Raw genomic sequence first — 22,913 nt, forward strand, 5'->3', positions numbered from 1 at the left:
TGCAGGACACACAGCATCCATTTTGTGCCTCAGTTACCCTTGCCTTATCCAGTGGAAAAGCAAATTTATTTGGCCTTGTTTAAAATGTAGTTAAGGCAAGATAAGTAATACGGACTTTCCACAGTCTGTGTGTGTAATGGATTGTAACCAAGGTCCCCTGACAGAAAGTTTGTGGCTTAACCACAAGACCATTGTCTTCTATTAAAGAAATGTTAACCTCAGAGAAGTAAGGGAGTCTCTAAGCTTTCTTATCTTTCAAAGTCTGGCTTAATGAGCTGTAGTGTCTGATTTTTTTCAGTAAAGAGGAAGGCACCATGGAGGAGCCTGCAAAACAGTGAGAGACAGGAGTTAAACAAGGTTTTTCTTTCATTTTTTATTAGTGAGTAAGATGGTGAGATGAGGTGTTGATTTCAGGGAAAGTATTTCCTCACACATTTCTCACATTCCCCTCTACATCCTGCATCTGTCTTGCTGACCACTGGGCAATCAATATTCTTACAATAAATACCAAGAGTCTAGGGTATTGAAATTAAAAAAATAAATCTGTAAAGATAAGGGAAATGTCCTTAACATTGAAGCTTATTGTTATCCATCATTAATATCAGAACCCTCCTTGTGTGGGCTGAGAGTTTTATTTAAGATCTAGGGTTTGATGACTGCTCTCTTCAGCCCTCTTAGTTCCACCAGCTTGAGTAGAGTTGTTCTACCTCAGAAGCCAGAGAAGTCCATGAGGAGATACAAGTGACTGAGAGTTGGCACAGTTTACTTGCTATTAGGGAAACATGTTTTAAGATTCTTCAACCAGCGTAGCGTTACCTAAAATGGGCTTGCCCTCTAGTGTCAGGAAAACCGACAGGTGATCTCACTTTTATTGGTTTTGCATCTCCACTATTCTTTTCTATTTCAAGTGGTGGAGCTGCTGCTTTGCTATCTGTGACTTGTCAGGTCAAACCAGACCAGGAGCCAACATCTCAAAGAGCTCCTCAGAGGCTACCAAGTGCCACCTTTTTGTAAGTGAAATTTAAGGAACTTGCTATTTTACCCCGTTGCTGTTTACTGTTGTTTTCAAAAATCTATTAAAAATATTTAGGTGAGGAAAGCCACCAGAACCTGAGTTTATTTTGTGTTTGTGTGATTGAAAGACAGTCGGTGTCAGATTTGAATTTCCTATATGGAAAAGATGCCATCCTAAAACTGGCAGTAAAGGAGATGGAGGATTCAATGCACAGTGGGATGCTGTAAAAACTGAGGACTATAATCACATTGCAGTGTGTGATTGAACTCCCTGTCTTCAATCCCCTGTCTCCTCCTCTGGAAAAGCCCAAATCCAAAACTCTCAGAAGTAATAAGAGAAGGAATCACACCAGAAAGAACAGGTCTAGTCCAGAGGAAGGGACAAAATCTTCCTGGCTGATTCTGTGGCACAGAAGAAGTGAGGTCACACCTGAAAACAGGACTGAGGAGCTTGTGAAAAAAACTTTTTCCTATCCTTGATTTGTGTGAGTTTTTCTTTGCAGACCAAGCATTACTACCCGTGAGAGCACTGGCTGAACTGAGATTTGGCTCTGTGCAAACACTTCTGCATAGAGGAAAAAGCATTGCATTAAGTCATAGAAGGAGGCAGCCAGATAAGGAGGGCTTACAGTGAGGCAATTAATGAAAAAAGTCCCATTTTCTGCAGATTTCCCCCAAAAGAAATGAAAGAGGAGGTGCAGGAGATCAATTCCAGTGAAGGATGATCTGTACTTTGTGTGCCATAATTGTTTGTCTGGCTGGAAATAACAGTATAGAGAATAAAATGTATGATGTGCCTCTATTTGCGAACTTGAATTGAATCTGACAAACTGAGGCATGAAATCTGGGAGAAGGAACAGCAAGATCTGGAAACATTTTAATTCTTTTGGTGCAAAGTTTCTTTTCAGAAAGAAACTTCTTTTACTGAGATTTTTAAAAATGAAATAAAAGAAACTTCTCATTTCAAATTGCCACTTAAAGATAACTTTTTTAAGAGAAAGACATGAAAATTTCACAAACCAAACAAAAAATTATTGAAACTTTATAGTAAGCCATAACTAAATGTTTAAGGTAAATGAAGTGATGCAGAAGAAAAATATTCCATAGAAGTTGTAGGAATAAGGGAGCTGAGTTTGCATCTTGGTGTGTTTTATTCTACTTTGATATAATGCATTATTGGACTGGTGCTTAACTGTAGGGACAACAATGCTCACAGGTTGGGAAGGTCACCAAAAATTGTTTTATAGTCTGTAAACAGCAGGAAGTTCTGACCCAAACTTCTGAATCCAGTTCTTCCCTTTTCATTCTCCCTTCCTCATTTGGCTTCCTTCTGCAAACCCCCCTTTTTCTTTAAGCCTCAATATCCATTTCTTGGTTAGTTTATTGTAGTTGTAAAATTGAAAGTTATTTGAGAATGAGGAAAAAATGTAGGTATGGTTGGTTAGAAAAAGGGTTCATGTTTGATAACATTTGTTCCAGATTTTTAGAAAACAAACAAACAAAACAAACAAAAATGAGTCTTCTGAAATAAGTTTTTTTAAAATGTGAAATGGTAATACAGAATTTAATTTAGTTAATTTCTGATCAGTTAATTTTGCTCTGATGGTGAAATGTTGCCCTACAAGGTAAAACATGTAAATATATTTATCTCTTAGAATTTCATTAAATATTTGCTGTTAAAATGGCAGTGTGAAATTCTCAAAAAATCAAAATTATTATATATAAACAAAATATTGTTAGACCTCTTGAAACAATAACCACAGATATGAAAGGGTCAGTATGATCTTCTCTAACTTTGAAAACAAATTATTCTTTAAAGTAGCATTTTCCTGAAAATTTTTAAAGAAAATTACTTTTTTTTTTGAGTTGGAAAATGGTTCTTCCAAAAATTTTTTTTTTAAACTGGCTCTAGTTATGTAGACTTATCATTGACTCGAAAGAGGCCTGGGAAGGGAAAGAACAGCAGGAGGCCTGGTTCATTTGCTTCTTTTGCAAGATATCCCTGATGCCTCTTGCCTAAGCTGGGAGTGCTGTCCCCCACCTCTACCCTCAGCCTGAAACATCCAGTCCAATAAATTTAAACAATGAGCTGAATCTGAATCAAGTTTTCTCTGTCCAAATTATATGCTATCACCACACAGTAATAGTAATGAGCTCTATTACCATGTTAATTTTCTATTAAATTAAGAGATTTTTTTGAAACTCTATTTTCATTTGCACCTACAAGAAAATCATCATCTTCCCTGCTCTAAGTGGCTCAGTATTCAGCGTAGGGACATTTTCCCTGTCAAGTCATTGTTTTAGAAATATCTATTTCTAATTCCTTGTCCTTTTATTTATGATTTTGCTACATTTTTTTTATCTGTCTGTGTTTGTTTATTTTTTATTTGACATTCAATGAATTTGCTCTACCTCTGTCTTTTTAGTACTGGCTGATGTTTTATAACATATTGATTCCCAATATTTTAAACTGGCCCACTGTTGATATGAGGATCACACTGGGAAGTAAGATGTTTACATCTCGCTATGAATAGCAGATAAACGAAATAATAAAGGTTGTCAAAAGCTGGGAAATAAAGTACACTGGGTTCTTGTTTGCTCTCAAGGATATATGGCTGTGCAACTCAGAACTAACAAAGTTCAGAATTCCAGGCAAGTAGTTATGGACTCCAGTTTTCTATTTAATTTTTGATTTTTTTTTTTTTTTCTTAAATAAAAGAAAGATAATACCAGTCTCCAGGACTATGATTTCCCCAAAATGTTGTATGACACCAGTGGCTTCACCAGTGATTTTCTCCTATAGTCTTACAGGTAGTTCCTTTATAAATAATCCATGTTCTAATGAGCACATAAATGAAGGAAACAACTTTCTTTCCTCGTTGTATTTGATCCTGTTGACTAATTAGGGAAGGAATATGCAGAGATATTGACACAGATTTTACTGGTTTCACTTAAAACTTTCTCCCATATAAAGGCTTTTTTTTTTTAACTATCGTTTTAAATTGCAACCGTTTCCAATTGAGTTTAATTCCTTCTGGTGTTTACTGCAGTAACATTAATCATGATGAACTCATCCTGTATTTAATTTTGATGCAATTTCAGTATATACTATTTGTGGATTAAAATACTTATTTTGTAGACAGTGAAAAATTATTTACTGATTATAGCACAACTCTGTGTGTGTGTAGATATAGATATATTGTATACATTAAGGGTGACATGTAATTTAAATCTGCACATTTTGCATTATTCAGTAGTTGCATGCCAGCTGCTTTTCTTTTGTACTTTGTGATTAATTTCATTGTTGGTAGATTTTATGTTTTCTGAAGAGTCTTTCACAGAACCTACACAGGATTCAATGAAGAGAATATGAATACACAGTTGTCAGTGGTGTTTTAGCCTGATCTACAGCACCAAAGTTCAATGGTCAGAGTTATAGGATAACGAGGGAGGAAGAAAATAAATGAACTGTGGCATTATTTTCAAAGAACACTTGATAGACTTTTATCACGTAACTAAAAATAATTAATCCTTCCCCTCACCCTTTTTTAATTTCCACAGCAATAGTTTGTCTGCTTCATAGAAACAAATGCCAGGTAGGGGAGTGCTTTGTCTGAATTTGAGTGTGTGTTTTTCCATGCAGCCTTCAACTCTGAAAAGCACAAAGCTGCTGTGTGAGGCTGAAGAGTTCCAAAGCTGGACTTCTCCAGCCTGTTTTGTAAATTGCATTTTTGCTTGCTTTGTCAAGGCAGCTTAAAATAAGAGTGGAAAGAAAAAAAAGCAAGAAGTAGTAAGCATAAAAATAAATTAAAAATCGCAGCTCTCAACCACCAGCAGTAATTATAAGTTGTAAAGTTCTGTCTTTTGTGTTTGTTTTCAAGAGCAATTTAATAAACTACAAAATTTTGGAGCACTCTAGTCAGGGAAGTTGCAGGTAGAATTTATACTACATTTCTCAAAAGGCGTATATTCCCCTTTTTTGTAAAGCATTAAGTCCCTCCCTTAATTAAGCCTTCTGGGGTTTAAATGTGTTGATCTCATTTTAAACTGAGCTCAGCACAATTAGACACACTGAGAAGATAGCAGATAATCAGCACATACAAAAACATTTCAGACATAAATGCTTCATCCTGCCAGGCCCAAAATTACTATTTCAGTTTTTGGTTTTTTTTCTTTTTTTCTTGTTGAGGGTGGAGGGGGGGACAGGGAGGGGAGAAAGAGAAAGGAAAAAAATTGATTATTTTCAGCTCGTCATACATCTCATTTGTAGTGGGTCAGACCTTCCCCATTCACAATTACCACTAGTTAATCTTATCAGAGAAAAATTCAATTACATTTATCAAGGTTATTCCATACACTCAAGTTATTGCCTCGGAAAAATCGGGTTTCAGTGTTAAGAATGTCAGCATTGTGTATGTGTACAGGGTTTCGTTCCCCCCCCACCCAATCTTTAAAAAATAAATAATTAAATCCTGCTTTTACACTGACGTTACTAATATATAGTTATAATAAAGTAATATTTGACAGCTTTGTAAAAGGGATCATTAATACATAGATTATGGAAGTTTAGGAGGGAGGCTCATAACTGTTAATAGACTTCAATTCTCAGCCTACACTGACATTTTAAAAAATCTAGTTTCAAATTTGATAACAGATTACCAGCTAGGCTGGGAGCCAGCCACCTGATTAAGGCAATTTAAATGCTTGCAAAGTGGTGAGATTAAAATCAAATAAGTGCCGATTTTTTCCCTGCTTCACTTATCTTTCCCTGGATTCGTTCCTTAACTACCAGGTGGCAGAGGACTCTGGGTAATTTTCCTCTGCGCCAATTACCCCAGGATGGTTTTTAGGGTGAAGCAGAATAATTACTGCACTATCAATCCAAAATGGGCTGCTTAATGTGTTTAAGAGAGATTTTGAGCCTTAGCAGGGAGGCTGCCTGGAGCGTGCTACGCTCGCGGTGCCAAAGCCCGCTCGGCCTGCTCGCGCAGTTAACTGTTCACGGAGAAGGCAGCACACACCCAAGGTGAAAGAAAACAAGGAAAACTCCTGGGAAGCTGCAGGAAAGTTAATGAGCTGCTTCCAACGCGTGGCAGGCTGCAGTTGCAGGTGGCTGACAAAGCTAGGCGGGTTAAGAAAATAATATTTATCATCCGGCTGCCAGGATCGTCTTTATCAAAAGTCGTTCTGAAATCCGTACAAGGTGCAGAAAAATGGGTTTGAAACAGCAACAAACAACAAAAAAGGTGTATGGGGGATAAGATGGGGAGAAAAATGCCACCAATGAAGCAGTGTATATCCTTGGTGGGTCATTTGCAAAGCTTTGTGGGGAGCTGATCTGATATGAGGACACATGGATTTTAATTTATTTTGCCCCCCTAAGCAGGAGGAAGGATGGGTTTGTGATCAGAGTGCATGAGGGGAGAGCTGGGCTGTGCCACGGGGCTCTGGTGTGTGCCCAGCCAGCACCAGGCTGCCGAAGGAGGGGGTGCCTGGCTGAAGCCTGGCTTCTGCCACATCCCTGCTTTGGTTTTAATTGGTGCTGTGCTGCAAAATGAGGTGCTCTCCAGATGCTCCCCCATTGATGCTCTCTAGATGGGAGCCAGCTACCCTCCCCCTAATCCTGGGGCTGCTAGCGAAAAATTTGGCAGGAATTCCCCACTTTGCAGAGCACAGAGAAGGGAACACTTGGTGCAGCCACGGCACAAGAAATAACTCGTTAATTATTGGTTCATTAAAGCATTTGAAGATCAGGGGTGTAATGGCAATACAGGAAAGCTCAAGTGCAAGGTGAAGAAGCGGTATGTTCTGCCATCAAACTGGTGTGTGGTGGGGGAGGGATGGAAGAGGAGAGCAGGGCTTAAGCTCAGCTGAGACTCTGAAATGACATTTCTGAATAGTATACTGTAGCAGCCACAAATTAAGTATTATCTTCCATCTGGTGACTCTGCACTTGATTTCTTTAATTATTATTATCTGAATATAAATTGTGAGTTTTAGCCAAGGATTCTGGAAGGTTGTCGTTAGAAACAGAGATAATTAAAAAAAAAATCATTATATTTGCAAAGGGGTTGCTGCTGTTTCTCGCCTTTCAGTGCTTTGCTTATTCAGTTTTTCATACGATGTCTACCTACTTCATCTACCAAGCTTTTTTTATTATTTAATGAAAAATTGATCTGTGATTTTGATTAGCAGATAGCTTGGATAATGTGAGTTAAAATGTTCAATTTTAAAGAGAAAGCCTCTATTCTAAAATTGTTTCAGGGTGCTCGGTGACCTCAAGTGGACTTCAAATACATCTAAAAATCCCCAGATATTCCATCAAGATGTTGATTGAATATCACCCTCCCAGGAGCACAGGGTGTGTGTTTGTGACTACCCATGTAGTTTATGGGTTTAGATTCCAGTCTGATTTCCTATGCAAAACTGTTTTAGTTGTGCACCCACTCCCCGCTGCCTTCCTCGAGCAGAACAGTGCCCTCCCAGTAACAGGAGAAGGGAAGGGGAGGAAGATCAGCTCTGTGATTTAGATGCCAGTTTTGAAGCTGACCCTGTTTTAAATCACAGGAATCTCACCTGCCACTGCAAACCTGTTCGTGTCCATCCCGCCAGATGTGACAGTTTATGCAGAAGTGTGTCTTGTAAGACACAGGCAATCCATTTAAAGATTATCACATGAAACCATATTTACTTCAGAGGCCTGTAATAATTACACCTTCACTTGAAAAATCCCTGGGACTTTAGCTGCTGTGCCGCAGATTTATACTCAAACATTTTCATTTGATGCGCAAAGTGTGAAGTACTCTTTAGTGGCAAGACAATTATCTGATTCTACTAATAAATGAATGCACTAGTAGTCATTTTTAATTGAACAATTATAGGATATTGCACTGTCAGTTGATTATAGAAGTCATTTCATAAATGTCAAAAATCTCTTTAAACGAATTATGGAGCTCCAAAATAACTCCGGCAATCAGCCAGCAATAACACAATAATCTGTTTACCCTGTTGTCAGGCAAACTACCACCATTTTTTTTTCTTTTTTGAGGGGGGACTGAATCTTAAGGATTATACTCCTGCTCAGGCTGTAGCAGCTACCGAGGCTTTGATTAGTACAGATCATGAGTGTTGTCAAGTGCCGTGACATGTATTAAATAGCAAGAGAAATTAAAGTTGTTTTATGAGAGGTGTTGGTAGCAAACAGGAGGGCAGATCTCATCTCTGAGCAAAGACTTCTGCTGGAAGTCTGAAAGACACTTTGACATGTTCCAGTTTTCTGATGCATCAGTTGACTTCAATTTTTGTTTTGATATTCTTCAATTCTTTTCTGTAGTTATGGCATTATCTGTTTCCTCTGTTTTCCTTGTTGCACGTACAGATGAGAAAGAGGTCAGGTCTGCTTCTCTCTGGGAACACCTGTGGTCATGAATATCAGCCATGCTGGGTTATCTGCCTACTCGTACAAATGACAATCAGAAGAATTTGGCTCTCAGTTTTTATGAATATGATAGCTCCTTCCCTAGTGGATTGGATCACTTTCTTTCCTGGAGCAGAAAAACACATGGTAGTCTCAAGAGCAATTTAGGCATACCTGCAAGGATGGTTCACTTACAAAGACTTTGTCCAGGGAAAGCTAAACAGAGAACACCAAAATAAGAAGTTGTGGTCCGCTGTTGTTGAAGAAACTTTTGCTTGCTAAGAGACAAAGAAAGGTGGAAGTATTTTAGACCTTCTGTTTTTTACCTAGATAAATTCAGAGTGATTCATAAACTTACTACTAATAAAAGGCTTTGAAATAGTATGCAGCCAAAATGGAATCCAAAGCAGAATGAAAAGAAATAGATTTTGGAAAGTGTTCACTTTCTGGAGATTTTAGGTGTCTAGTTGGGGTAGGAGCTGTTTGAGTTTACTGCCTGAAGTGCTCAATTCTAGATAACTGTGTTCTGAATAAATTTAACAAGATGCCACCTCTTGAAACCATTCTTGGAAGTCTAACACCTGATTCTAAATCTGGTCATCCCTAAATGAGTGATCTTGAAAGAGTAGATCATATTTGGGTGGCTGATGGTAATGCAATAGATGTACTGCTGGTATATGACAAAATCTTTTATCTCTTTTAATCCTTAGCAATATATGGAAGGTACGTGCAGCTTCGGCTCGGTCTCTTGACATATTCATATTCAGTTGACAACTGAAATCTTATGAAATCAAGCTCAGAGTGGGGCAAGAATAAGAGAATTTAGTCATAGATGGTCTGGAGGATGCATGTGATATTTTAAGGCAGGCACCACCACTGGAGAAGGAGAGCAGTGGCCTTTTGTGTTGTCTGTGCCTCATGGAGGCATGAACTGGCACAGGGGAGTTTTGGGAATGGAGCCAGAGGCATCATGCAGGTTCATTGTCACGATCACCCCATGCAAGCTAGGTGTGCCTGTGGCCACCCTTCCAGATCTGGAGCCAGCAGGAGTGGAACTGGAGGATATTTGACCTGTTATTCTCATTTGCCCCATGAGGACTGCTGCAATCAAATAGATCAGACACCGAGAAACTAAGGGGAGATGTAAGGAGTTGTCTGGGTGTGGAGCTTGCTTGCTGAACTCTGAGCTAAATAATGAATAATCATGGTTAAGAGCAGTAGTTTAAGTCAGCAGCACTGAAGTAGCTTGATATGCTGGGAGCCCCAGCTTGGCCATTCCTGGCCCTTTGGACTTTTAAATAATAAACCCCAATTTTCTGTCCCTATTAGCAGGTGAGATGTGTACAGGAGAGATTGCATTCCTATTTGATGTGTATTTCCTGACATGAATGCCTCTGTGTTATTAAGAGTTACTATGCTGGCTCTAAAGGATAGACTGGTCAAAAGCCTTTGGTTAGGCAAATGGAAAAATGAAAAAGAAATAATAAGATATTAATAAGGAAACAGCAGACAGGACTAATATTTATTTCACTTTTATTTTGAGGGTTTTTATTTATGGTTTAGGTAATTTAAGGTAAGCAGGATGGTATTTTGCTTGGTGAGGCTGTGGCTCAAAAATCTGAGGATCTGCTTCTTCCCTGACTTACACCTGTGTCACCATGTGTGTCTGTGCCAGGTCTGTGCCAAACATGGACAGTTTGGCAGCTTCCTCACTCACACCATGCTCTGAATTTAACTGACTACACAAAGTGCAAGGCAGTCAAGAAGCAGCCTCTGACATTTTTAATTGGCATTGAATTTAAGTCATCATTAATTATTCTCCTTTAAAGCAAGATTTATTCCTTTAAACTGCCATGCATGTTATTCAAAACTCTTGCAGGGATCCATCCCTGGTATCTGTCTTGGCTAGTAGGATTAAGCCCTTATGGCTAGTAGGTGGCTGAGACCTTACCATATGTTGCTGGTAGACAGCAGCAAAGCTTTACCCTGTGATAAGCATACTAAAAGCAATCTGTTGGGTTTTTCTTTTTTTTCCCTATTTAAAAAAAAAAAAAAAAATATATATATATATAAATAATACACCAGCACGTGGTTAATCAGCATTGGTATTATTAAACTAACCTGTAAATAATGTGATTCTCCCAGGAATCACATCAGTTGTGCTGTGAGTAAGTTTAGATTTCAAAGGTGCCACGGTGCCCCATTCTGCATTGACGGGATTGAACAGCATTAACCTTTTCACTTACACTAACAAAGACAAGTTAAGACAAGATGTGCTATGACTACTGCACATCCATGTTTTGTTTTTGCCCAGGGCCCTGTACAATTACCCAGCCCTTCAGAGCTAATATTGGTTGGATGTTTGCCTTCCCTTCCCCACCCCTTTCAATATTTCTACCAAACGTCAAAACATCATTTTTCAACCCAAAAATAACCAGTTACATAATAAATATGTTCTCTTTAAGAAGAAAAAAAGGCTAAAAATATATCCCAGACACTTTTAAAAAGATCTAGCAATGAGAAAAACAGATTCTGCAGTACACTTCAGCTAGCATTTTCTCAATGCAAACCATTCCGCTGTCATTCTAAATTTCACAGTACATACAATATGGTATTGATAGCCAGGAAACACTGTGCTGTGCATATATTCCAGAAAAGGAGAAAACCAGGTCCTCAACATCTTCCAGGCAAAGAAACCTCTTTTATTTGTCTAAGGTGAAGTTCTTTACACCTGTGTAACCAACTAGTTCAGATGTTATCAGTTTTGATGTTAGCAATTTGTCATGGTGGAGGACCAGGTGCATCTGCAAAGTCTGGCTGAGACTGGTGGTTCCTGAACTGCAGCAGATCTTGTGTTTTTCTTGGAGGAACTGGAAGATTTGTGTGGTGGACAGCAAGAAGGAACACTGGTTTGGCTCACAGTAATGCTGAAATCTGTAATTCCAATATGATGTCTCATAAAAAAGTCTCTATATGTGTCTTGACCTGTGGAGTCCAAACAGCTCCTTCTGATATAAATATCTGTATTGTAAATATATCCCACCCCTTCTTGCAACATTCTTCAGAGACTAAGTTCAGAAGAGTGAATGTAATCTTGATAATTGGTGAATTAGCACAGTAAACCAATACATTATTCATTAGGTAGTTATCAAAATATCACAGAATCTTGCAGGGAAGACAGCATTTGCATATTCTAGGATTGACCATTGAATGCCTTTCATAAACATTAGAGACTGCCAAAATCTGGGAAGACTTAACACAGTGCTTACATGAAAAGCACCTAGATCCCACCAATTTCCCCTGTAAGGCTAAGAATAAAAAATGTTCTTTCATCAGAAACATGGATCAAGCTGTATGAATTTGTAGCACAGACTATAGTTATGATGTATCATGTCTGTCATCGTAAAATTGTTTTAAATTTTAGTAGATCCACAATGGTTGAAGTGATAAGAAGAGATTGGCAATGTTGTAAGGATAGATAAATGCAATATATAGCCTTAGCTGCCTAAATGGGTATTTCTGAGGAACCAATTTGTTAATTTGGTAGTCAGTTTTGTATGTAAACTTTAAACATTAGAAAATCCTGTTGTGATGTGCTGCTTTTTAAACCATAATTATTGGGGTTTATGCCTGTGGTATTTCTCTTTGCCATCCCATAATGCCTTTGCACTATTGGAAATGTTTATTGAACTGAAATTTTGGGATCTTGTTTGTTGTTGGGATTTTTATTATTACCTATGAACTACCTGCTGACAAAGGTAGTTCATAGTTACAAACGCAATTTACAACACTTACATAATTATGTTTGTTACATAATTACAAACACTTTTTGAAAAAAAAGTGCATTTTGCATCACAGAGAATGCGATAAAGCCTTTTTTGAGTGTTTACACATCTTGGACCAGTGGCAACTGAATGATGGGCTGAGGTTTGAAATCTAACTCTGGGGTAGATTTTGGTTTTTGTTCACTGCTGTTGGTCTTGCAAGACTACACTAAATTCAGGGGACCAATTTTGGCTTCCCCCTGATATAACCTCACTGAAGTCACTTTTGGAATGAGTGGAGTATGTGACTGATGTGATGCAGCAAGTCTGTTTTATTCCATCTAAATACTGAATTATTTTAAAAGACAAATATAGCTGGATCTCTGCAAGATGCTGGGTATGACCAATATACCTGCAAGCAGATATTGTTGATGGCAGTAGGCATTTAGGGGATAGGAAGATGATCTTCAACTGAAAGAGAAATAAGTCCTTCAACAAGAGAAATAATGTTCCATTCTTGACTTTGTCTGCCCTAAATCTCTGGGCTATCCAGATCCCACTCATGGCACTGTTGATTTCTGGACAATTCCTGGAAATTTCTGGATTTCTGGTGTTTTGCAATGAGCTGAGGCTTTCTTACTTCTGAAGATTTGCACCATGCTTTCTACCAGCATGGTCATTGAGATGGAAATAAAGGCCAGAAACCTGCTGCTACATTTTGTTTATGGCTGTGGGCTAGAACAAAAGCTTAATAAAACAAAAGTAGTGCTGAAATTGTTTTTTTGAGATTGGGTTTTTTGTTTTGTTTGGGTTTCTTTGGTTATTTTTGATTGGTTTTTGATGCCTCTTTAGGCATCAAACTGCATTGCTTAGTAGAAAGACATTTTTGAGGGTACCTAAAGGCATTTTAAAGTGATAGACATCTGTCATTTATCTTTCTAAGTATTTGAATTTAAAAAAGAATTTTACTCTAATAATTTGGTATTTCTCCCTCTTTATGATTCCCATTGAACACTAGAACCTCTTTAGGAATATGGAGTTCTAGCTTTGCTAACCCCTGTTTCTGGATTATTTTGATTGAATTAAACATTCTTGATTCCAGCAGGCTGTTGATAGTCGAACACATTTAAATGAGCACTTTCTCAGTTCAGGCATGGATGTAGAATTGGATATCATTCAGAAGCAAGCTGATTTTTGTAGTGGGTGCTGAAAATAATCTGGTGTCACTCATGAAATGGTGGCAGAATAGTCAGAAGCAGGACAAGGGACTTGCAAAGAACACTGGACAGGAGAAGCAGTGAGGAAAATGGCTTTGAAGGACAAGAACTGACAGATTAGCTGGTCAGAGAAGCAGCTGGAACCACTGAGGGAAACAGGTTAAAGGGACACCTCTAAAGACAGATTACCTCACTAAAATAAAATTATTTAAATTAAAATGAACTTTACACTTTGTCAACTCTACTAATAAAAATAGGGAAGTGGAATACAAAGGATAAAGACTTAAGAAACACAGAAATTTTAGTCTAGCATCTCTGTATTGTTTTCATCTTGCTAAAAGGCACAAGGTGCTGACAACTCTGAGATCTTGATTCAGTCTGGCTGCATTTTAAGGGAACATCTGGCTTAAGTCTGCTAGGTTCTGTTTATAACAAGGGTAGAGGCACCTCCCAAGGAGGTTAATCTCTGTATTCTAATTTCCCCATGCTACTAATGATGCAATTAATCCTGTTCTTGAGTTGCCCGGTTCCTTTGACTTCAGAAAAAGTATAGACAAGTAATTTTAAATATCTAAAAGTAAGACATCTAAAGCCAGGCAAATTCAATCCTGTCTTCAAAATTTGGCTTATGGGTTGGATGTGCGACTCAGTTACCTAGGGAAGGGTGTTTTTCTGCCTGTAACAAAAAAATATGCAGGTCACATCTTTTGTTCCTGAATGTGTGATAACTTTGATTAAACTACCAGATTAAATTCTCTTGGTTTAGATTTTAAACTTGTTTCAAACAAGGTTAGATGGCATTTAAGTTCCATATCACTGTGTCTCCAGTAATGAAAATTAGTCTAATGGGCTACGGTACCCATTATTCAGGCTAAATTAGCTTCCTGGGAGAGATCCCTGTAAAGTAGCCATCATGATGAAGAATGTACCAATTAAAAAAAGTAAACCAACCTGATTATTGACATATTCTGAATTTCCTTTAAAACTTTTCCTCTTTTGCAAGCTTCAGCCTGTTGTAGAATACAGGGCACTATCAAATAGAGAGAAGCATAATAGAAGATAATGAAGAGAAAGGAGGGAATTGCTCCATGTCTTGTTATTGCCACTGTTTTGACTATATATTGAATTATTATTAGAAGAATTCTGTCCTTTCTAGGTTCTCCTGGAGACCATGCAGGCCCTCCTCTTCCCCACTGCTTGTCATAGGATGATACATCCTGAGTATTATGGTTGCTTGTATGGAAAAGTAATCAAGAGTGCTTAAAATATATATATTTTAGCTGCCTATTAATGGAATTTAATATCTGGAAGCAGAGAAAACCAAAAGCCACTTGGAAAGTCAGCTTTTCAGGAAAGCTATAGAAACATTGTGTGTTCTGCTTCTGCTGTTGATGTAGTGATTGCTGAGATTACATGGATGATCTCAGAGGCTTTCTTTTGATAGAATTTCTTATGATTAAATGAGGAAATGGGATTTTGGAAGACCTGGATTGTATAAGTAATCAAAGTTGCAAAGGATGAAATCAGAAGCATACCCTGGATTCAGTTTTAAGGAACATCTGTCCCATTTTCACAAGTCGTTTGAGCTGAGAGCAGCTTTTGTTGCAGAGATGTAAAACATCACTCTGGTAATAGCAGAATAGAAATTGTACAGGTGACTTTGCTTCTCCAACTCAAAGTCTACCACCTCAGTTCTGGTGCACCTTCACTGGCAGTTCTAAGGAGTATTCTGGTCCTTGCATTGGAATGGCTGAGGGATTGGGTGTGTGTTTGCATCTCTGAGAGGTGAGGTTAGCAGTAAGAAATCCCATTGGACACACACTTGCATCCATACTTTCAGGCATGTTTTAAGTGTGCCAAAGTGACATGTCACATAAAGGTGAATTAGTCATGACTTCCAGAAAAACAAAATTGCTATTTTGAAGAATGGTCCTCGGTGACTTAGGTGGTCCTGACACATCCTGTATCTCCTTTTCACATCTGTGAAATGGGAAAATAACACATACCTACTTCTAGGAGATGTTTCACTGACTAGCTTTTATGAAGCACAAGCCTCCTGTGGAATGAGTGCAAAGTATTACTCTATTTATTTTTATGAACTTTCTGTTTTACTGCAGTAGGAAAGCTTAAATTATCCATAGAGTTCTTGAGCACATTGGGGAAGCCAAAGATCCTGATTTTGCCCACTGTGCTCCTGGCAAAGAAAAGACCCAAGGGAGACTCCTAAATGAAAAATATAAACAAAACCCTGAAGCTACTCAGATCCTTAGAAGATTAGATTTTTGAAAATATGTTCTTTATAAGATAAGTTAAATGCATTCTTTCCCTTATTTTTTTCCTCTGGTTTGGTCACAGGTTGCTCCAGGCACCCAAATGGGGGTATTCAATCCCTTGCTTTATTGATCCTGACAGGGACTCATGCTGTGGTGCCCTGTCCTCCCTGAGGCCACCACTAACTGTGGATTTAACAGGTCCAGCAAGGAGAAGGAGAGGTTCCAGAAGCTGTCATTCAGCCTGGGATCCATTCTTCACCCTTTCCTTCTCATCCACCCCTCCATATATTTCGCTGTTGTCATGACAGGCAATACTTGAATTTCCAGTTATACTGCAGAGCTCTTTCAGGGGTGGTGGTTGAGGGGGGTTTAGTGAATATCTCACAAGTGGGAAAATTACCTGTGAGACCAAAGAGTGCTCTTTCTGTCACTCACCTGGAGGAGAGGCAGGAGAAAGTAAGTGGAAGTGTATTTTTATGTGAATTCTTCTTCCCAAGGTAGTTTGAGAGTTGGTCACATAAAAGATAAGGGTAGGTGGTCTAGGTAGCACTTTTAGATTTTGAGTGCAGACACATTTTCCTTTTCCTTTTATTGATGCCAGTGATTCAGAATTCTGCTGTTACTCCCCAAGTTTAGATTCCAGTAAGTGGTAAACTCATTCTCTCACATTTGGATTTGCAGTGAGATTTGTTTTTTGGGTTTTTTTTGGAGCATGTTGATGGGGGAAGGTTGTGGAACAATATTAGGAGCAAGTGGCAGGGAGCAGTGTAAGGATGAGAGGAGTGCTGCAGATTGGGTGTACAGGGTGGGAGATCCCTTACCCTGTGACCACAGCATAAGTACCTGAAGTGTCTCAGTGGAATGGGAAGGGAAATGCCTTTAATTTGATCCCAAATGCCTGTATTCCACATATGCGTACTTCTCAGACTGGTACAGACTGATACAGCTGGGAAATTTGTTTCCTTCTTCCCACTGGCAAAGAATGCTTCCTATTGCAACTGCTTTCCCACTGTCTCTGGACTATATATTATTTGCAGAAGATTTGTGTTGAAGTGCCACTTTGAGTAATTGAGTGACTAGTTCACCAGGAAAAAAAAATCCCAGAATTTTAAACAACCAAAAGCAACTTGGGTGAATGACAAAATTAGCAGTTTTGTGCTTACCTGCAGTGATGCCATGAAAAATCCAGGTGGATCATAGCTGTCGCCAAAAGCTCTGAGCACCACTTTTTTTTTTTTTTTGTCCAAACAACTGTTTTCTTATGTGATGTTTTGGTTCTGTCTTCATTAATAGTCATTAATGGCATGGAGTGATCTACTGCAAGATATTGTACTTATGGAACAGATCAAATGCAAGCTTTTCATGGGTATCAGCAGAATAGGACAGCTTATCAAGAGTTTATATTGCCTTCAAGATTTTATTTAGTGTCTGTGTTGTATTTATGTTGGAGGACAGTTTTTACCTAGTCCAATGTGCAGTGAGATAAGAACAGATGATGCAAAGCCTACTGTAATGTCTATGATTACAAAATTTTGCCATTATAAATTTCACATTATGTTTGATAGGCAGCATGAACTTACACAGGGCAGTGCTTTTTGTTGTGTGGCCTCGGGGATTTTGACCTGGTACAGACAAGGCCTAGAAGTGGGTGTAAGATATTGTCACACTGTGGCATTTAAAATACTTGTAGACTTGGGAAGAAATTTGGTCAGCCCTCCTCAGGATGAGCTCCCATGCCCACCTGGGAATAATGCTTACCTGCTCCAATGGGATGTGTGAAAGTAAACCAATTATTCCTTTAGCTGTGTTTGCACAGCACTTTAAAGAAAAAAAAAAATGCACTGTGATTGTAAGTGGTGTTCTCTACATTACATTTTCCATGTAACTACATTTTTTTCCTGAGATTCTTAGATATATTTTAATTTTTCTTACATGTACTAGAACATTATTCTATCTCTAGCTAAACAGGTTACCGTGGAAGTGTAGGGAAAGAAATTGATCCATCTCCTGTGTTATCCACTCTGTGCTTTTATGATATTTTTGTGAACTGCTTTCATCAAGTTAGTAAGGATTTGTCAAGGTGTTTACCTGTTGGGAATCTCAACATGATTTCTTGAGGGTGCAATCTGGGGCTGAGTTATGTGTTCTCTTCTTCTGCACTTCTACCTATTCGTACATCAAAGTCTCCACCAGTGTAATTCTTTCAGGCCTGCTCTTTATTCAGCAGTTGCTGTACAAAACAAATGTATGTTGTGCTTAGAGGATGCTTTATTTCATATACATTTATCCACCTGATGAAATGAATACATTAAGTGCACATAAGCAGAGATGTCTTGCTGAGGAAAGGCAGTGGTAGCTTGTGCCTCACACCACAGAATGCAGTATAAGGAAAGGTGTGTTGGTGGTGTAAGCCAAAATTAGCAATGAAAATTTTAGATAAGTATCAGGAAATATTTCTTAATACTGAGTTCAGACAGTGGAACAGCCTCCCAAGGAGCATGATGGAAAGCCCATTGCCAGTGTCAATTAAAACTAGACTAGTTTTAGAACTGGGGAATATACTGTGGGGAACAATCCTGCACAAGTCTAGATGACCTAATAATTCTTTTCCATCTGCAATGCTTATGCCTGAGATTAAGAGTTATGTATTGCAATATGAGTTTCTCCTGACTGAGAAAGACTGAAGCATTTTTCTCTCATGCAGGGTTATTTTCACACCATCCAAAAAATTTCATACACACTAAAAACTAGTAGGGGAAAAGAAAGCAGAACCAGGTCTAAGAAATTACCCCACTCAATTTGAACCTGTTGCCTCAGAGTGGTTGTAAAAAGCAACCCCAGACATCATTCCTATGAATGACAACTTGAAAAGGATCAGGCTTGACAGAGACCATGGACAGGGCAGGGTAAACCTTTGGAGACAAAGGTGCTCTTTAAGGAGAAATTCAAGAATTTTTCTTTCTGTTGTCCTCTACTGAGTCCTGTCTCACCTGTACCTGCAGTCATTTTTGGGGAGCCATGGCTGATGACAAGGGACATAACACAAAGTGTCCACCTATGTGCAGTTTTTCGGGGGGTAAAATGTTTCCACCATAATTTAGATTTAGGCATTGAGAATAATCAGTGATGCATCACAGAAAGACCCTTTTTTTTTTTTTTTCCCATTTAAGAGGAAAAAGGTTAGAGTAGTACATCATCTTGCTGCTTCCATTCTGTGCGTTTAAGAAACAGTCTGTCCAGCCACTAATTGAGAAGTGCACTTGTATATGAAGAAACCAGTTCAGTAGTGTCAGTAAAAGACTTTTGGTAATTTTTCTGCTACCAAGATGCCACACTGGTAAAATAAAACCCTATCAAACTGAGACATACTGTCTACCTGTTCCTTAGATATTTTTTGACTGAAATTTGAAAACCTGGGTTTTCCTTGCTTTTCTTTCCTCCTGTTGGATTTTTTTCCTTGTCAGCATTCGAAAGCTGAGGGGAAACCTGTGGTAGCACCTGCCCTTCTTTCCTGGATCAAACGTGGCATAAAATAGCTGTTGTTCTGTAAACACCTCCCTACATCCTAGCCAAGTCAACAGGACCTTTGTCACAAACTTTGGTGACAGCAAAGTCTGAGTACCAAGGCTGGAATACTCCCAGTGTGGGCAGGAGGCCGGATGGGCCAGGACTGTGAGCCTACACTGTAATGCCTGGAAATCTGCATCCAAACTTTCTGTAGCCTTTCAAACCTCTGCAAACAATCTGTCTGTAAAACAACCTTCTACCCAAGTCACTTACGAGTCTCACTCAGTTTGCTCCTTCCTGATGTCTTGTTTAAAACCTACTGCTTCAATATTAGCTTGAATCAGTCCCTTTGAACATTTACTTACGCTTATTTGGCTTTCTCTCTTTGCCTTTTCTCTTGTCCCTGATCTTTTTTTTTCTCTTTTTTAGCCATATGACTCCATTTCTATTTGCATATATGCTGCTATGAAAAAGATAAACTAACTAATGGTGCCAGCCCTCCAGCAAGGACTTTGAGGGACTTTCTTGTCTCTCTGACTAATTCCTTTTGTGGCCTTGGGAAAGTCACTTATCTTGTCTTTCTTAGTTTTTTCCCTACAAAAAATGGAGTTGGCAAGGTTACACTGACATCCAAGAGATCCTGTTTCTGTTGCACTAGCAAGTCAGCCATCTCCAAATACAGGTTTATTCTATGTGAGATAATTAAAAGCTAAGGTGTTGTAATATTGTGGATTATTTTTAGCCTCCCTGGTCAGCACTGACCACATCACTGAGGGGAAAAATTCTGAATTAAAATTAAGAGCTGAAAAAGTACTAAGAACTTGTTGTTATTAATCATAGTGTTATTTATTGCTGTTAATCTTGTAATTATTGCTTGGGAAATAAAAAAATCTATCGCTGCACTGTGCCAGCTCTAGCTGCAGCTGTGGATTTAGAGACGAAATTCAGTCTTCAGCCTTTCCCTGGGGCTGATGGACTTCTCCTTTCAAAGTAGGACACTTCTATCTGATGGCATTAACCATAAAATCCCCCATTTCAAGTCTATGATATCCTGAAGGACAACGGCTCATTTCATTTCTTATCAAGAAATCGGGCAGATCAGTCATATTTCCCGAATCAAATGACATTTTCAGAAAATTCATTTGAACCAAAAATGAGGTTTCCTCTCCACAGACTCCAATTAGTTTAAAAGTGGTTTTCTGATGAAAATTCTTGAAATAACTGAGCTGTATAAAGAAAAATCTATATCTATATATGTATGTATATAGATATATGTACACATGCACAGCCACTGTGAAAGCCATTGCCAGAGTACCCTATCAAGCAGTATAAATCTTTAATTTTGGCAATCAGCAGTAATGGTGAAATACCTTAAGCTTTTTTCCTTTGCTTCCTCCTCGTTTTCCTTCCTCTCATCCCCATCACTCTGGCTATTCCAGTGGGAGTGAACGCACTCATTTTCTCCCTAAGTACACAAAATTAGCTGCTTATCTGTTGATCTTCTTACATGATCCTTTAAAAATCCTTTCTCTCTCTGTGTGTCCAAGGCCGCTTTTGCCTTCAGAGGAAGCCCAGACAAGCCAATCCTCAGCCTTTCCCTTACCCACTCACAGGGGGCCTGGGCCTAATTAAATTGCTCTCAAAGACAAGAAGGGATGAATTTCCTTCTTTCCATCTCCCTTGTCACCCATTTAACTCAGCTGAGATCCATTCCTTCCTTTTTAGTTATGTTAAAATGGAAAAGGGGGAGCCTGCTTTGAGGGGAATGGGGAAGGGAGAGGAAAGGAGAGGAGGAGGAGCAGGAGGTGCTTGGGCAGAGCTGCCAAGGTGCAGCATCCCAGGCACAGACAAAGCAGCCAAACCAGAGGAAATGGGAGGTGACTGGAAAAGGGCAAGCAGCAGGACAATTGCTGGGATTCTCTGGCTGGGATCTCCTTTGTGATTTTTATTGTCTGTTTCTGTACTCAACCTGAAGAAAAATGTGATATTAAAAAAAAAGACAAGAAGATATCTATGCACATTTCTGTGTATTTATGCCCTCTTTCAGAGGCACGCTTGCTTCCTGCCCCACCCTACCCAATAGCTTTCTCCAGTGAAAGAGGAGGCCTAGAAAATGAGGATGATCCTTGTTCTGCCCGTGTGGCGTCACCCAGGAGGGCAGAAGTGGCCGATTTCGCTCATCCCTCGTTGGTGGCACAAGCACAGGGTGAAGGGGATGCCAGGGCTCAGGACTGTGCCTGTGCCTGGGGAAGGACAGCCCTGGCCCTGCCAGTTCTGGGATCTCTGTGCAAGCCAAAGACCAGGCCTAGGAAGAGCCAAGCAATTAGCCTTTGAAGGTCACCCAAAGTTGTTGCTTTTTTTCTTTTTCTTTTCCATTCCTCTCTCCCCCCACTTCTCAGTGCTGCATCCTCCTCCTCCACCACCCAAACCCCAAACACATCTGAGGGAAGCCATTCAATTAAATCTCTCCTGACTCCAGCTGGCTCCTGAGTGAAAGGTCAGCAGTGTCCGGGAGGGAGAGGCGTGTGCAAGGAGGAGCCGGTGCTGCTGCTGCAGCCTCCCTCCCTCCCCTCACCTCCCCTCTCTAATGATACCCAATGGTCAATCACTCCCCAGCAGAGCGAGAGATGCCCTGAAGCATCATTGTGGTGGGGAGCGATCGATCAGGTTTTTGCTTTTAAAAAAAAAAAAAGATGGTAATGATAACCCGTGGACATCATGTCAGCGAGTTTGCGGTGCCTCTCGGAGGCCGCGCGCGCTCCGCCTGCCAGTGCCGAGGAGAGGCTTGGAGGGGCTCAGGAAAGCCTCTTCCCCCCTCTGAGCCCACTTAGCCCTGCCTTAAAGACAGCTAATTAGACCGAGGGCTGTTATGTCTGCTTACAGCAAGAGAGGGAGCGAGGAGGGCCTGGTGCCAATGGCGAGCAGGACTAGAGCAACCTTTGTTTTAGAGAGGCTTCCAGTTAACTGGAGGTAATCACACAGAGGCACGGCCATAAATAATACATACCTGGATGCAAGAGGGTTATGGTGATCCACTGCTCCCCACCCTGGTGCTGTTGGGGGGGCCTCTATTTTGAGACAGATTAGTGCTCTGTATTGCCAGGCAGACAGAGGTAATCACTGGTCCACGCTGGAGTTGGAGATCTGAAAATCACCGGGAGGTGCTTATCAACATGCGATCTGAGCACCGGTGGATGTGTACAGACCTTTTAAAATTCTATTAGTACATGTCTGAGTAGATTGTGGGGAAAATACAAACAGTTTTCTAAAGAAAAACTGTCAGAGCCTCTGCCTAAATCTCCTACCCTGCAGCCGAAGCGTGGACTTCTGTTTTTATGGATAAACGTGATTTGTCTTTTAACTGTTGAGATTACACACTCACCGGAAGGACTGCAGACCCTACTTGGAAGAGGAAATCTTTCCCTTATCCCAGTGCACACTTTATCAGAAAAATAATAATCAAACCTGGGGGCTCTCTGTCCCTTTCCCCCGTTGAGGAGATATAGGACAAATAACTCCGTAGCAATAATTTTCTATCCCAACACAGTTGGGTTTTTTTTGGTTGTCACGTTATTTTCTGCATCATTTGATGTACAAAACTACATTTTCCTCTGCACCTATTAAACTATTTGATGATGCCTTTTATTTTGCACTATAATTGGGAAAGCAATCATGTGATAAAATCTAAGTTTGTTGTGAAATAAAATAAGCAATGTTGAAA

General features: G+C 39.5%; 2 long non-coding RNA genes across 5 annotated transcripts in view; one reads left to right on the plus strand and one right to left on the minus strand.

Moving 5' to 3' along the window:
• Positions 1-22,913, plus strand: part of LOC135301126 (uncharacterized) — a 143,337-nt gene that overhangs the window by 24,403 nt on the left and 96,021 nt on the right. The window lies entirely within an intron of this gene.
• Positions 16,952-22,334, minus strand: LOC135301413 (uncharacterized). The gene is made up of 3 exons (XR_010363184.1): positions 22,200-22,334; positions 20,563-20,657; positions 16,952-17,915 (listed from the first exon to the last, which is right to left on the minus strand). It is a non-coding gene; the product is annotated as an uncharacterized LOC135301413 (long non-coding RNA).

Source organism: Passer domesticus, chromosome 5 (genome assembly GCF_036417665.1).
Source record: "Passer domesticus isolate bPasDom1 chromosome 5, bPasDom1.hap1, whole genome shotgun sequence".
NCBI classification, from domain to species: Eukaryota; Metazoa; Chordata; class Aves; order Passeriformes; family Passeridae; genus Passer; species Passer domesticus.